Source organism: Vanellus vanellus, assembly GCF_965231255.1.
Source record: "Vanellus vanellus genome assembly, chromosome: 16".
NCBI classification, from domain to species: Eukaryota; Metazoa; Chordata; class Aves; order Charadriiformes; family Charadriidae; genus Vanellus; species Vanellus vanellus.
In genome coordinates this window covers 12,449,049-12,461,968 of record NC_138921.1, presented here as the reverse complement: position 1 = coordinate 12,461,968, position 12,920 = coordinate 12,449,049, and the positions used below count along the sequence as shown (strand labels likewise).

Genomic DNA, 12,920 nt, shown 5'->3' with positions numbered 1-12,920 from the left:
AAGGTTTGGAATCCCCCCTAAGCACAGCAGATTCCCTCGCTGAATTAGATTGTCTTTCTGTGGTTAGAGCCCATGTATCAGAACGATTTCAGTATTCGCATCCTCTAAACAAGGCTCATTAATCGCAAATTCATGACTAACAGGGTTAGGGACTAGTTAGAATTGTGAAAGCAGAACAGGAATGGGGAGTGCTTAATGCTTGGTGGGATACAGTATCTCACTGTGAGTGTTTTTCACTGAAAACCACTGAATGCATTATAAAGGATTGTAGCCATTTTTATAAGTAGTTGGTTCAGTGCCCCCCAATTCCCCCAGTGGGAAGGCCTGGTTTTAGAATGTTTGCTATTGCAAACACAGTGTACGCTTTGAAATCTGAAAGTTTAAGTGACTTTTTATTAGCTGGCACCTAGGTATGTGTAGCCTTCATGAAACTTGAATTTTGTTTCTTCTCCCCCTTTTTCATTCGTGACCTCTCGCAGAGGCGGTTTTTCAGCTCGTTTCTGAGGGTGTGTAGGAGCTTGAATCATGAAGTCATTAAAGGCTGGTCAAGCAAACAGAGGTAACCAAAATCAAAACTGTGAGAGTAGCTCATTCCTACCCTCAAAAGCGCTGCGTGGTGTCTTGCTATTTGTCTTATTGAAAGTGCCCAGGGGCAGTGCTAGGTGTTGGAGCCCGCTGTGCTACTGCTTGTAAAAAGCGGCTCCTGGTGAAGGTCCTCTGACCTGCCAGCTAATGAATGAATGTTGTCTGCCCTCAAACTATTGAAGTAGCTCATTTAACAAGGATGTCGTGACTGAACCGTGATGGAGGATCTGCCATCCATACAGGGGGAATGCCAGTACTAGAGGTAAAACCAGAACAGAGCAGTCCTGGTGGCAAAGAGACCAGTTGCAATGATAAAGAAAAAATGCTAAAGGGTAAAGGAAGGTTTAGTACTGGTGTTAGGAAGGAAAGGGAAAGCCACAGAGGGAATGACCCTGTCAACTCTACTGATTTAGGAAGTGAATTGACCCCTAGCCCGCTATACTCTTCTGCATGTATAGACCAGATGAGAGCACCTTCCTGTACCGCTTAAATCAGTTGTCTCCCAATTTTTGATTATGGCCTTTTGGTCCTGTTACTTCCCCAACTTTTTATTTTGTGCACAGTGCGGATACCTAGGTCTTTGTTAGAGATTAATGATGTGGAAAAGGATTTGGTCCCCTGAAATCTGTAAAGTTTTTAAAAGAAGTCAGAAGTGTAGTGTGCAGCTGCCTTTCACTCGGTTTTATTGTTGTGCCGGACCCATCTGCCCATGTGCTATATCATGTTTGAATCCATCGTGAAGCATGCTGCTGTCTGTGACTGGTCTACAGCCCTGCCAACACTAGAGTTTAATTTAAAAATCGCTGCAAGGATTAAAGAATTCTTCCCCAATCCTGCTGGCCCAGGGTGAGTAATTTCTTTCGACAGGCAAGTAAAATGCCATTAGTTTCTTGCATTACCATTAATCACTGTGGTAAACGGCAAGCAATTTTTGTGCGGTGGCTGGTAAATTTTCCTGACAGCTTTGCAAGGCTGGATGAGCTTTCTGAGCTGCGGCAGCACTGTGAGCAACAGACTTTGGAGGGCTGAATCCTCCCGACCTCTTTGCCCATCTCAGGCTCTGGGGCTGCTGGGGTCCATCTGTCAGGCACCGGCTCGCAGAATGCTATTTTGGCCAGATCTGCAGAGCAAAAACTGGGACTTGGAGCTTTAGGGCATCTAGAGGGGAAAAACTGTCTCCTCGTCTTCACGGTTAGAAATATTGCAGGCAAAGCCAGTGAGCCAGCGCTTTGGCACCATCCATTTGTGGGGCTTTCTCGGGATTGTATTACAGCAGATTATGGACCCAGCCAGCCTCTGCTGCACAGCCTCTGTCAGCTGTGCTCGCAGGAGGGACAAAGCTTGGGACTTGCCAAATCTGCAAATCCAAAGGATGATTCAAAAAGTTGGTGGTGCAAGCTCCATCTACCTGCAGAGAGTCTTCATAAAGCTTCTGAGAAGCACCACCCTAAGAAACCAAACTGGGGCTGTCAAAGATAAAAGCCGGGTGGGACTCTGGCCAAAGGGCTAACTAGGGCTAGCTGAGCACCAGAGTGGGATAATTTCAACGTGAAGTGCTTACTCTCTAGGACAGTCTTGGACAGTCGCTGTCTGCAGCTAGAGAAAAAATCTTATGGTAAAGAAAGCAGAATGGAGAATGGAAAAAAAACGGGCAAAAAGTCTTTGATGTTTTATCCCAGCTGGAGGGCTGGTTCTCATCAGAATTCGCACATTATTAGCCTGCTTGGTGGTCATTGGTGCCTGGAGTACAAACCGCATAATCATAATGCTCACTAAAGTTTTCACTAGCAGCAGCAAACTGCTTTTTTACTGTAATATATGGTGCCACCTTTTCAAGAAAAGTACTGGTCTGAGCTATACTGGAAATTGAATTCTATCTTGTGGAAAGGGAGATTATTTCCTGAGCTTTCCTTATTCACCGTCCTAGCACATACTGCTCAAGGTAAAGGTGCACTCCAAGATGATTGATTGGCAAGCGCGAGAGGACCGCTGTTCCATGTGACAGGGATATAAAGAACGATATTTTTATTTTTTGACAGTGAAGGGGAAATGGCATTACTAGCAATATTCAGCAGTGTACTCTGCAGCCCCAGTTAGCTCTGCATATTTTATGGCATCCATTTTCTTTCTTCGATTAAACAACATAAAACCCCATAAAATAATCCAATAAAAACAACAACTACTAGTTCAGGCAAAGTTCTTGTGGCCTTTTTAATTCTGGAAGGATTTTCATTGCTGTGCTTTTTTTCCTTTTCCCTCTAACTCCATCTCTTGTGCTCAGGTCAATGTCTCCTTGCCACAGCCTAGGTGGAGTTCCTCGTAACAACCCTTTCTGGGCCGTTTTTTTATGAAGAGTAATGAGCAAGCGTCGAAAAATATATGATAGACCCCTTAAAGACCACTTTATGCTGTGAAACAATTGTTGGATGTGCGGAGGGTTGGGTCTGGTTTCCGTAAAAGTTAGAGGTGTATACATGTTTAAAAAATCTGCTCTTTTTGATGTTCTTTTTTTCTGTCTGGTTTTTTACTGGTGCAGTTTTAAGCAGTCGTTTAGGTAAAGATGACCATTACTGAGTGACCTCTTGCTTTTAGCCTCATCTCCTAAGAGGAGGAGACATGTAAAAGTGTTGTTGGCCCATCAACCTCACTGCTGGTCTTCTCCCTGTACTTCTTAAACCACTGGAAGAGGCATTTTAGCTGTGTGAAGGTCAAGGGCAGACCCCATTCTGTGCATGCAGACTACCTCCGTTACGTACTTTTTTGGGACGGACTACATGTGCTGTCTCAAGACTAGCCACAGACTGGCTACCACTGGCCTGTTCTGGGCATCTGCCAGTTGGGGAATTTGCAGTGACAACCTGCCCTGAGCTGAGGGATTGTGCCACAAACAGTCCGACGAGTACAACAAACTCCAGGGTTGACTGTAGTACTCAGCAGCAACACAGGAAAGTTTTTCTGATGTAAGTCCTATGTGTTGATGTCTGGGAAAACATAATTAATTAAATTAGTTTGAATTGTATTTAATAAACTGTTTCCTTACAGGAAATATATGACTTTCCAAGATGGTGAGCAAACTTAGCCACAGTGATGGACTATTTTAAATGCTGAAAACCCCCATCCAACATTGACAAGACAGTGCTGTGGAGCTCATTATCTAGTTTTGCAGGGAGAGGGATGGAAAGTTTTTACTTTGTTGTTGTTTAGGTGCTTCCAGAAACCATGACCTTCGGGGCTTTTTTTACTTGTAGAGGTAGAAAAATGACCCCTTTATAAAAATTCTTTGTCTCCCAGGAGGCCTGAACTCTATTCAGGCTGCAAACATTTTTGCAGTGCTGATTTCTGAAAGGAGCCTTTCAATAAAAAGAAACCTGTAAGTATCTTTGTCTTTGCAGGAGGAAACCTCTGACTTACTTTGATTTTTTCATTATAGTTTTCAAAGCTGTGTTTCTGCATGATTGCAAGAATTCCAAGTTCAAATACTTTGGACACCTTCAGACTTGGTAATGCATTTTCTCCTGTACTTCTAGGCTTTAAGGAAGAGTTTCATCTATTACAGCATTGCATTGGTTTCAAGGTAAAGGACATAGTCTGAGTGTTTTAGATCTTTCAGAGAAAGGTTGAAGAGACTGAGCGGGCTTTGATTTTTCTTCTGTAGACATGTGTGTTACAGAAAACCACTCCAGCATTTTACCTTTTCTCTCTACAGAGAAGGTACACCACAGATTGTTGTGTCGGAGAAAAGAGGGCACATACTTCAATTCTTGGAGATGTCTAAGGGCACATGGCAGCAGGCACTCTTGAGCTCTGTGAATAATAATCAACGCATCATAACTCGCTTAACTGAACAGAGGCAGTGAAAAAAAGGAAAATCTCTCTCCTCTTTCAGGGGCGGTAGAGGTGCGAGCTGGTTGCGCATCCTAATGAGAAAGGGATGTTATGAGTTGTTTGGTAGCATGAGGATCATTTAGACTTGTAAAAAGACCTGCTGTCTCCTTTTGATCAATAGTAATAATGGTTAGTTCATATTTATTGGATACTTTGAAAGTATAAAGTGTCAAGCGAGAGTTGGAATTGTGTATTTATTTGCAAATTATGGGCAGTGTTTCCTGCCCTCCAGGCAGGCAAAGGGCAGAGGACCCGATCTGCTTGCCTGTGCTGGTGTGGTGGGAATCGCAGGAGGCGTGCTAATGGGATGCCAGGGTCGGCAACCCAAACATCAGACCTGTTCTCCTGGGATGAAGTGGTTGCTGGAATCTGAGAGCTTTCAGCACAATCTAGAGCCCCATTTGCTTATGCTATGATTAAATTAATTTTTATGTCAAAGGCACAACAACGCTTTCAGGTGGACTCCGGTAAATTTTGGATTTTAGTTTTAATAAGAAAATGCTAATTGCTACAGAACTCTCTGACCCACAGTTTTAAGTACCTACTTGGAAATGACAGAAATATATTGAAATACAGTACCTCACAATGTTTAAGTATACGAATGCACAGTGTCTCCATAGAAATAGTAATATTTTTTTTTCTCCTTGGATGAATTTCTGAGCAAAGGTAAACATCCTTATTCCCCTTTTGAAGTTGCCCAGACAGTTAAATGGTTAATAAACTGCCTTGAGTCGATAGAACTGGACCTGATGTCTCCTGCCCCAGTGCCTGGAAACCCTTTTTTTTCCAAAGGGACAAAATCCCACTGTTGACATATTTCAAAGAAAACAGTGTTCACTGTGGGAGATAGTGTTTTCATCTCATATTACATAAAGACTTCAGAGCCTCTCAGGTTTCCATAGCAGTGTTAGAAACCCATATAAGCAGGTCTGGTTTGTGACAGGAATAAATAAGAATAAAAATTATTAGCTTTAATTTCAAGCCAATTAGGATATCTTTCCGCTGTTTTTTTAAGCTTTATTTGCTTACCTGAGTGAGAGAGAGAGCAGATTGAAAAATAGTTCCTGCTGAAATATGAAGATGAAAACTTTAAATGTCTTCTTTCCTTTAAAAAAAATTGCAAAATTTGGGACTTTTCCATTGGATATGGAAATATAACATGATGCGTTGAAGACATTCACATATTCTTTGCTGATTTTATGAGCACAGTCTTATATCTAGAAAGTGTTTCTGAGACACCTTCCCCTTCCAAAAAAATCATAAGGGGTGACTCCTCTTTTTCTGACCTTGCTTCACAGATGTGAAATTTAAATTTTCAATATTAAATGATTGCTATACAATTTATAAATCTCTCGCGATTTAGACCAGCTGACTATCTCTCCTAAAATGTTAAGACATTCTTAGGAAAAATGGGTGGCTCTTGAGAAACTCTGCTGCGCTTTTTTAGAGAAGTTATACATACAGTTTGATGAAAAGAAGGAGGGAGGAGTTTTGATAAAATATTCCCCCCATCATCATCTACTATTTTTCATCATGCCTTATTTTGATCACGCTTCTGTAAAAGCTTCCTCAAAATCATAAGCCATCATACTCAAGGGTAGGTTGTGTTAATTTGTCTTTCCTAATAGTTAATTTATCACATGGATAGCACTTTACTGTCAGAATCCAAATTAAAATCCTGTTTACTCTTTTCATTATTCAAAATCCAATATGCTAGTGAGCCTGATGCTTAGCATATTTTGAAACATTTGGTGGGCTGAAAAAAAAATAGGTTGATAGCTTCACCTTTTTGGGTAGAAGAGTGATAATTGTATCATTCTAAATCTTTAGCATTGATCCCCTCCATGATTTCAAAGGGGGTTCTGTTCTGAGTTGCTGGGCTTTTTTCCTGTCAGCCACCATGTCTCTTGAGCAACTTTGTTCCTGCCTTGCATTGCGCTGGTCACCGTAACTACATCGTCTGCTTTGTCCTACCCGGTGCTTTGGCATTGACTTTCTTCCTTGACCGTGTGTTGGATAGAAATATTCTGATACACGACAGTAATAACTGCTTTCATAGAAACTGCATCTCCAAATGCTTGACAGGGTTAAATAAGAGAGCTACAAAAGGTTACGTAAAAATAACAGATGCAGAGAGAAATTGAGGTATACCGGAGGGAGGGAAAGGCAAATTTCCTGATACGATGTAAAGGTGAGAGAGCACTGAGGTCTCAAGATACAGAAAGGGCGTTTCCATGGGGTGAGTGGCGCCTGAGAAAGCTTTGGCCCTGCAGTGGGGAGGCGTTTCGGGGGGAAACGGGGCCAAGGCAGGCAGAGCACAGCAGATCCATGTCTTATTTTGAAAACAAATTTGGGCCAATTTTGCATTTGACTTGCAATGAAAGGGCAGTCACTGGAGTAGTTTTTAGCATGGATGAGATCTGGAGGTCAAATTTTAAGTAAAACTCCAGTTGACTTTGGAAGTTGCTGCTTCTATCTCTAACTCAATAGAGTTATCTTTATCCCCAAGGGCAAATACGCTTTTTTTGTCTCAGCATGAGTTCCCACTGGTAGCACCTAGTGCCACTGGCACGATCAGGGCCATGTTGAGTTTTTTACCCCCTGGTGCTGTTTCTCAAGCCCTTTTCCTTGGGGTTTCCTTTTGGTTGGTGCATTGCAATTGCCCTCTGTTCCACATTGCCATCTGACTGCCATCTACCTACATCTCTCCACAGGGCTTTGCAAGCTGCTTGGTTTACTTTACCATAAAGCAGCATAGTATTTGTGCTTCTACACTTGTGACCTTTTGGAGGGGGCTTGGATCTTTGCAGGATCTTTTGTGTATTTTGATGTGTGTTTTACATACTTAGAAAGATTTACTTACTGTAAGGTTTACTTACAGTGAGACTGGTACGGAATCGTGGAAACAAACACAGAGAGGCTAGTGTTGCTATTTTAAGGACAATTTGATGGGGAAGTAGTTTGAACATAAATCTGTGACAAGTCTTTTGAAATACAAAAGAACAAAGAAGTAAAGCTCTTGGAAAGATACTTTAGAAAATAAACACTTGCTTAGCTTCTGAAAATTTAGAGCCCGATCCCCTGAGCTGCTGTAAATCTGACTTCCATAAGAGGTGAGGGTGCGCAGGATGATTCTTTGCTAGGTGGGACACTCTCATTTCACACGTACTGCAAGCCCACAGCACCAGAAAGCATAATTTCCCCCCAGGCTGATCTCGCATGGGCACCGCAGGACACACTGTCTGTTATTCGTGGGTGTACAGTAGGAGCAGGAGAGCTGGGTTGGTTTATGGTGAAGATATCAAAATATTCCTTGGCAGCTCTGGGCGTAAATCCTGGTCCTGCCATGTGTTTTCTGGGTGACTTTGCGTCACCTAATTCTCATGTTTCTGGTTTACCCATAGAGAATTTTGGTCAGGAAGCTTAGGAAGACACAAAAGAGAGGGATGGTGCTTCTCTTTGGGGGGAGCTCTGGTCCTACTGGAGCCCTCCATCTGCTATAACAGTGTTTCCCAAATGGTTTTTCTTTTATACGCTCACACCAATGAACTCCTGATTGTGGCTCCCTCCCAAATGCCGTGGAATGCACTTGGATGTGGCAACTAAGCATCACATACCCTCCTCTCCTTGTATCTCCCAACAAACTCCACTTGCTTCCTCCTCCTACAGAGGAGTGCTTCTATTCCTTCCTATACAGAAACACTGCCCATCTCACCCACACCCCAAAAGTCTGAATGTTATGTCTGAATTCAGTGATTATTTTAATTTATAGTGCTTGGCTTAATGTATCTTAAAACACATGTATTTTAACTAGAAACTCCCCAGGGACCTTGTTCAGAACTAATTGCTTGCTGTTTGTGCAATTCTTCAAATATGTAAAATGCTCTGTGAGGGCTTGGAATTACTCAGCTCTGCTCTGGTTAGGTCTTAAAGATGGGTAGGGGCGTCTCGCTGCAGTGTAAGCCTGGGAATCAGGATGTATGCACCCTCATTCTGGCTCTGCAGAGACAGTATAATTTTAGGCAAGTTAAATAAACTGGCCTACAGCTTGGATTTCCTGTAGGGGAAGGATAATGATTTTCTTTTTAATTGGGCTAAACATGCATGTTGAAGGGCTAAATGCAGAAACGGTTGGAAATTACAAATGAAATTTGTTATCATAACTGTTATTATTAGTACGTCATTGAGAGTGAATTTAGCTCAGATCATGTTTTCTCCCATAATGGGGTGGGGGTGGGGGGGATGGGGATAAGAGGATTTCTAAAATAGCTCTGAAAAAGTCTTTTTTTTCTCGTCATTTTGAGCATTTTCCATCTGCTCTGAGCACATTCCTGTTTTATTTCCTAAATATCTTTTCCTTCTGTTTCTATTTTAAAGTTCCTTTTGCTAAGATTTTACTTCCCAATTACTGCTGCTGGGAGTGTTGCTGGGGGTGTCTTGCAAGGAAGCATTTACCTTTCAGATTTTGCAGTTAATTGACTGGGAGGCAGTGGAAGTCCCTGTACCACTTCCGCTAAGTGCTCGGCTGTTTAAATCCCTCTTGTGGCCCTTAAGGTACTTTCCAGCCCTGGTGATTACTTGTACCTTTCCCTTTCCTTCTGTTGTAATAACTGAAAGAAGAGGTTTCAAGTGCCCAAATTCATGGGGTCGCATACATTTAAGGCTGGGATTGCATTTTAAAGTAGTTTCTGGTCGTTCCAAGTTGGCAGGCTGGGGATGCTTCTGCTTGCCCGCTCCTTTCAGTCTATCATGTTTCCATCTTTATATTCCACAGTAAATGGAGGACACACTATTCAGAGAAAAAACACTGCCAGGGATACCAAATGTATTCTGCAGTCTAAATTGAAAGCAGCTTCCTCTATTCTGCATTTGTAGCTGGAGAAGAGGGCTAAATTCACTCATGAAGCAGTTGTTTCGTTGATTCCCTGTTCTGAATAGCTTTGATACTCCCACCCCCCCACCCCCTACCCCCCCTTAAGATCTTATGGACACAAGTGTCACAAAAGGCAGTGCTTGAGGGTGTCACATTTCTGTTGGATCTCCTCCATCCCTAAAGAAGAGAGTCATGAATAAATAGTGATCACCTCTTTTGTGATACAGGCTGTGGATATAAGCTGTAACATGGGGCCCTGTTGCAGGCTGGTGAGCTCATTCAGTATTCCTGTATCATTTACATTTCTGCTAATTGTGTTATCAAAATGCCACATAAGTTGTAATGTTTTAAAGGTGGGCAAGTGCTTTTTAACAGGACAGTTTTCTGACTGAAAATTCTGCTTTTCAGAAAGCAGGTATTTAACGGGAATGAAATGTCAGTTTTGCCAAATTTCCAATTGGCTGTCGTGTTTTGTTCCTTTTTTTAAACTTTTTTTTTAATTTCACAATTATTTTTATTAAAAAAGGAGTTAAGCCATCTTAATGGAAACAGCTATTTCTTGGGTGATGCTTCTGTCAAATACTTCAGTAGATCATTTCTACATTTTCAAGCCCAGAGATGGCAGAATTTTTGTCAGGCGGTAAATTTAAAGGACATCAGATTTTTCTCAAACAATTCTGTTTATCCTTACAGCTCCCTTGGAGTTGGAAAAGCAGCACTTCCCAGTATTTTATCTGTGGGGAAGGGAGGTATAAGAAAATGAAATGATCCACCCAAGCTTATAATTGAAGCCTGGCACGGAGCAGGGCAATAAACCCAGCTCCTGGGCTCACGCAGTAGCCATTCACCATCCTTTCTCCAGTTAATGTCAACTCTGATAGGACTTTCTTATTCTTTTTCAAAGCCTCAGTCCCCAACACTTATAACAATTTTTGTGCCTGTAGAGTTTGGGGGCAGATTTAAAGATATGAATCACTTATCTGAAGAATAGTAGGCTCAAACCTCCCATATGTAGGCTGGTTTAATTTGAATTTCTTGACTTTTCCTAAGTGAGAAGCTGAATTCAGTTTCTTCCTTCTTTCAACCTTTCTGGCTCTACTGATATCCAAAAATGCAAAATGACATCTTGTCTCAGCCCACCAGAGCAGATGCATTGCAGGGGATTAGACTGGAAATTTTCCTAAAATGCAGTGTTCTAAGACGTTTTTGGAAAATGTAGCTGGGGAGCAGAGTATGTGATGTTCACTTGATGCTAACCCAGCAAGACAGTGGATATGCAGCAAGCAAAAGCTGCAGGCACAGTCAACAAGACAGCATTGCCAAAAACCAGAAGGCCTCCTGTTAAGGGACAGTGTCCTGAAGGAGAAGCCAACTGGTGAGCCAACAGGACAGGCATTGGGAGAGCCTCACCTGCTGTCCGGACAGGCAAAAAGCAACTTGTAGCTGTATTCAGACACAAGAGAAGAAACAGCAAAGCTCTCTGGCTGAGGGAGGTAGATGTGGCTGAGGGGTTGGCCCAAGAGGGGTGCCAGTGTTTTGGAGTGTAGCATGGGTACACCTTTCCTAGGAGGAGAGGCTGAGAGAGTTGGGGTTGTTCAGCCTGGAGAAGAGAAGGCTCTGGGGAGACCTTATTGCGGCCTTCCAATACCTAAAGGGGGCCTACAGGAGAGCTGGGGAAGGACTTTTCACAAGGGCATGTAGTGATAGAACGAGGGGGAATGGCTTCAAACTGGAAGAAAGAAGATTTAGATTAGGTATTAGGAAGAAATTTTTCACTGTGAGGGTGGTGAGGCACTGGAACAGGCTGCCCAGGGAAGTTGTAGAAGCTCCATACCTGGAGGTGTTTAAGGCCAGGCTGGATGGGGCTCTGAGCAACCTGGGCTGGTGGGAGGTGTCCCTGCCCATGGCAGGGCGGTTTGGAACTCGATGATCTTCAAGGTCCCTTCTAACCTAAACCATTCCACGATTCTATGATTCTGTGTCTGGAGAGGTTCAAACAGCCGGACGTGTAGATAGACGTGGTTATTTGAGGTTCTTGCATCTTTACCCCATGCGGCGTGTGGACCAGAGATGGGGGTAAAGAGGAACAGCAGCTTCAGCTTCCATGAAGAGGGAGCTGCACAGGGTTCCTGCATGGTTAAAGCCTGCCCAGGTATGGCAGGGAATTGTGCCATGTTCCTTTTCATCCTCGATGGGGTAAACTGATGTGCTAGATTTGGATCAGAGTAGAAGAAAGTAAATGCTGCAGAGTGAAGATATCTGTAGTGCAAAAGCTGTGTAGGAGGACAACAAGCTTCTGACAGATGGAAAAAGGCTGATGAATCCTGAAATCATGGGTGAAATCCAGCCGTCCTGCCCTCCTTCCCCCCTCCCTCCCCCCAGCATCTCCTGCCCTTCAATTAGCCGTTAATTAATCAGGGCTCTGACTGGATGGAAAGTCGGGTTAGAGGTTTCCAGCCATGTTGTCAAGAAAAAACATGGGAAATTGAGGGGGTGGTGGGGAGGTGAATTTTTCTAAAAAAATACAATTTTGGCTGGGAAACAGAAAATTTAAAAAGTGTTGAGTTTTGTGGGGTTTTCTTTTGGTCAGGCCCTAATGATTTTTTTCAAGAGTGGTTGACTAACGAAAAAAATTATTGAATTCATTGCTGAAGGCCTAATTCTCTATCTCACGTAAATTACAAGTCAGTCTGAAATGAAGCCATGTAGGTGTCTTGCAGGAATTATTTGGTCCAGTGTAATTACTACAGTAGAAATGAATGTTCCTCTGAAAAAAGAAGAGGAGATGATAGGAAAGTGGCACATAAGCTTTGAGGCATGTTGTTTAGAGATATGAATATCTGTGGAGAAACATGAAGGAGACAATTAGAAAAATAGCAAGTAAAATTCTCTCCTTACAGGAAACATTTTTCATCAGATTGCTTATGCCGGGCATGAATTTGGTCCATCAAGTCAGTAAAGCCTTACAGGCAAAAAGAAGGGCGTCATAAAAGCAGGATGAATTAATTCATTCTCTGAGGAAAAGACCACCCATCGAGTCTTGAAGTTACTTTGATCCAAACCCATGAACTCAGCTAGAACTTAAAGGAAATTCTTAATCGTGTAACATGAGCACCAACTGGCCACGAGGCATTGGGGCAAATCCATCACCATTCACTATTAAGTAACGCTTCAAGTCTCAGCAGTGCTGTTTCATTCCACCATACAACTAAGAGGTCCCTCTTGGCTTTGCTTTTAATTAATTAAGTCACAGTAGCAGCGAATGTGGCGCTACAGCAGTTGCTTTCTGCTTAATTGTTCTCCAGGCATATTTGCAGCACTCCTGTCGAAATCCCAGGCTTGTTTCAGGAGTCAAGCTGCACAAATGAAGTCCCTGCTATTAAAAGCAGTTTGTTTCCTATTCCTTGGCAATCTGTTCCTAACACTGAGCCCCACTGGAGTGTGGACTTTTTTTTTAGCAAATTTTTTTAAGCCAAAAAATGGTGACATTTACCAACTACTGAACTACTTTCAGACTCCAGCCATGCTTGGGAAATCAAGGTTTTCCATGTCAGCATCACATTATTTTCAGCAGCAA

The 12,920-nt window shown here is 42.6% G+C and overlaps 1 protein-coding gene across 1 annotated transcript in view; it reads left to right on the top strand.

Annotated features, from left to right (window-relative positions):
• The window catches only part of TMEM132B (transmembrane protein 132B), a gene marked incomplete at both ends in the record, with an annotated part of 254,405 nt that overhangs the window by 96,995 nt on the left and 144,490 nt on the right, over window positions 1–12,920 (top strand). The gene's annotated exons all lie outside the window — the stretch shown is intronic.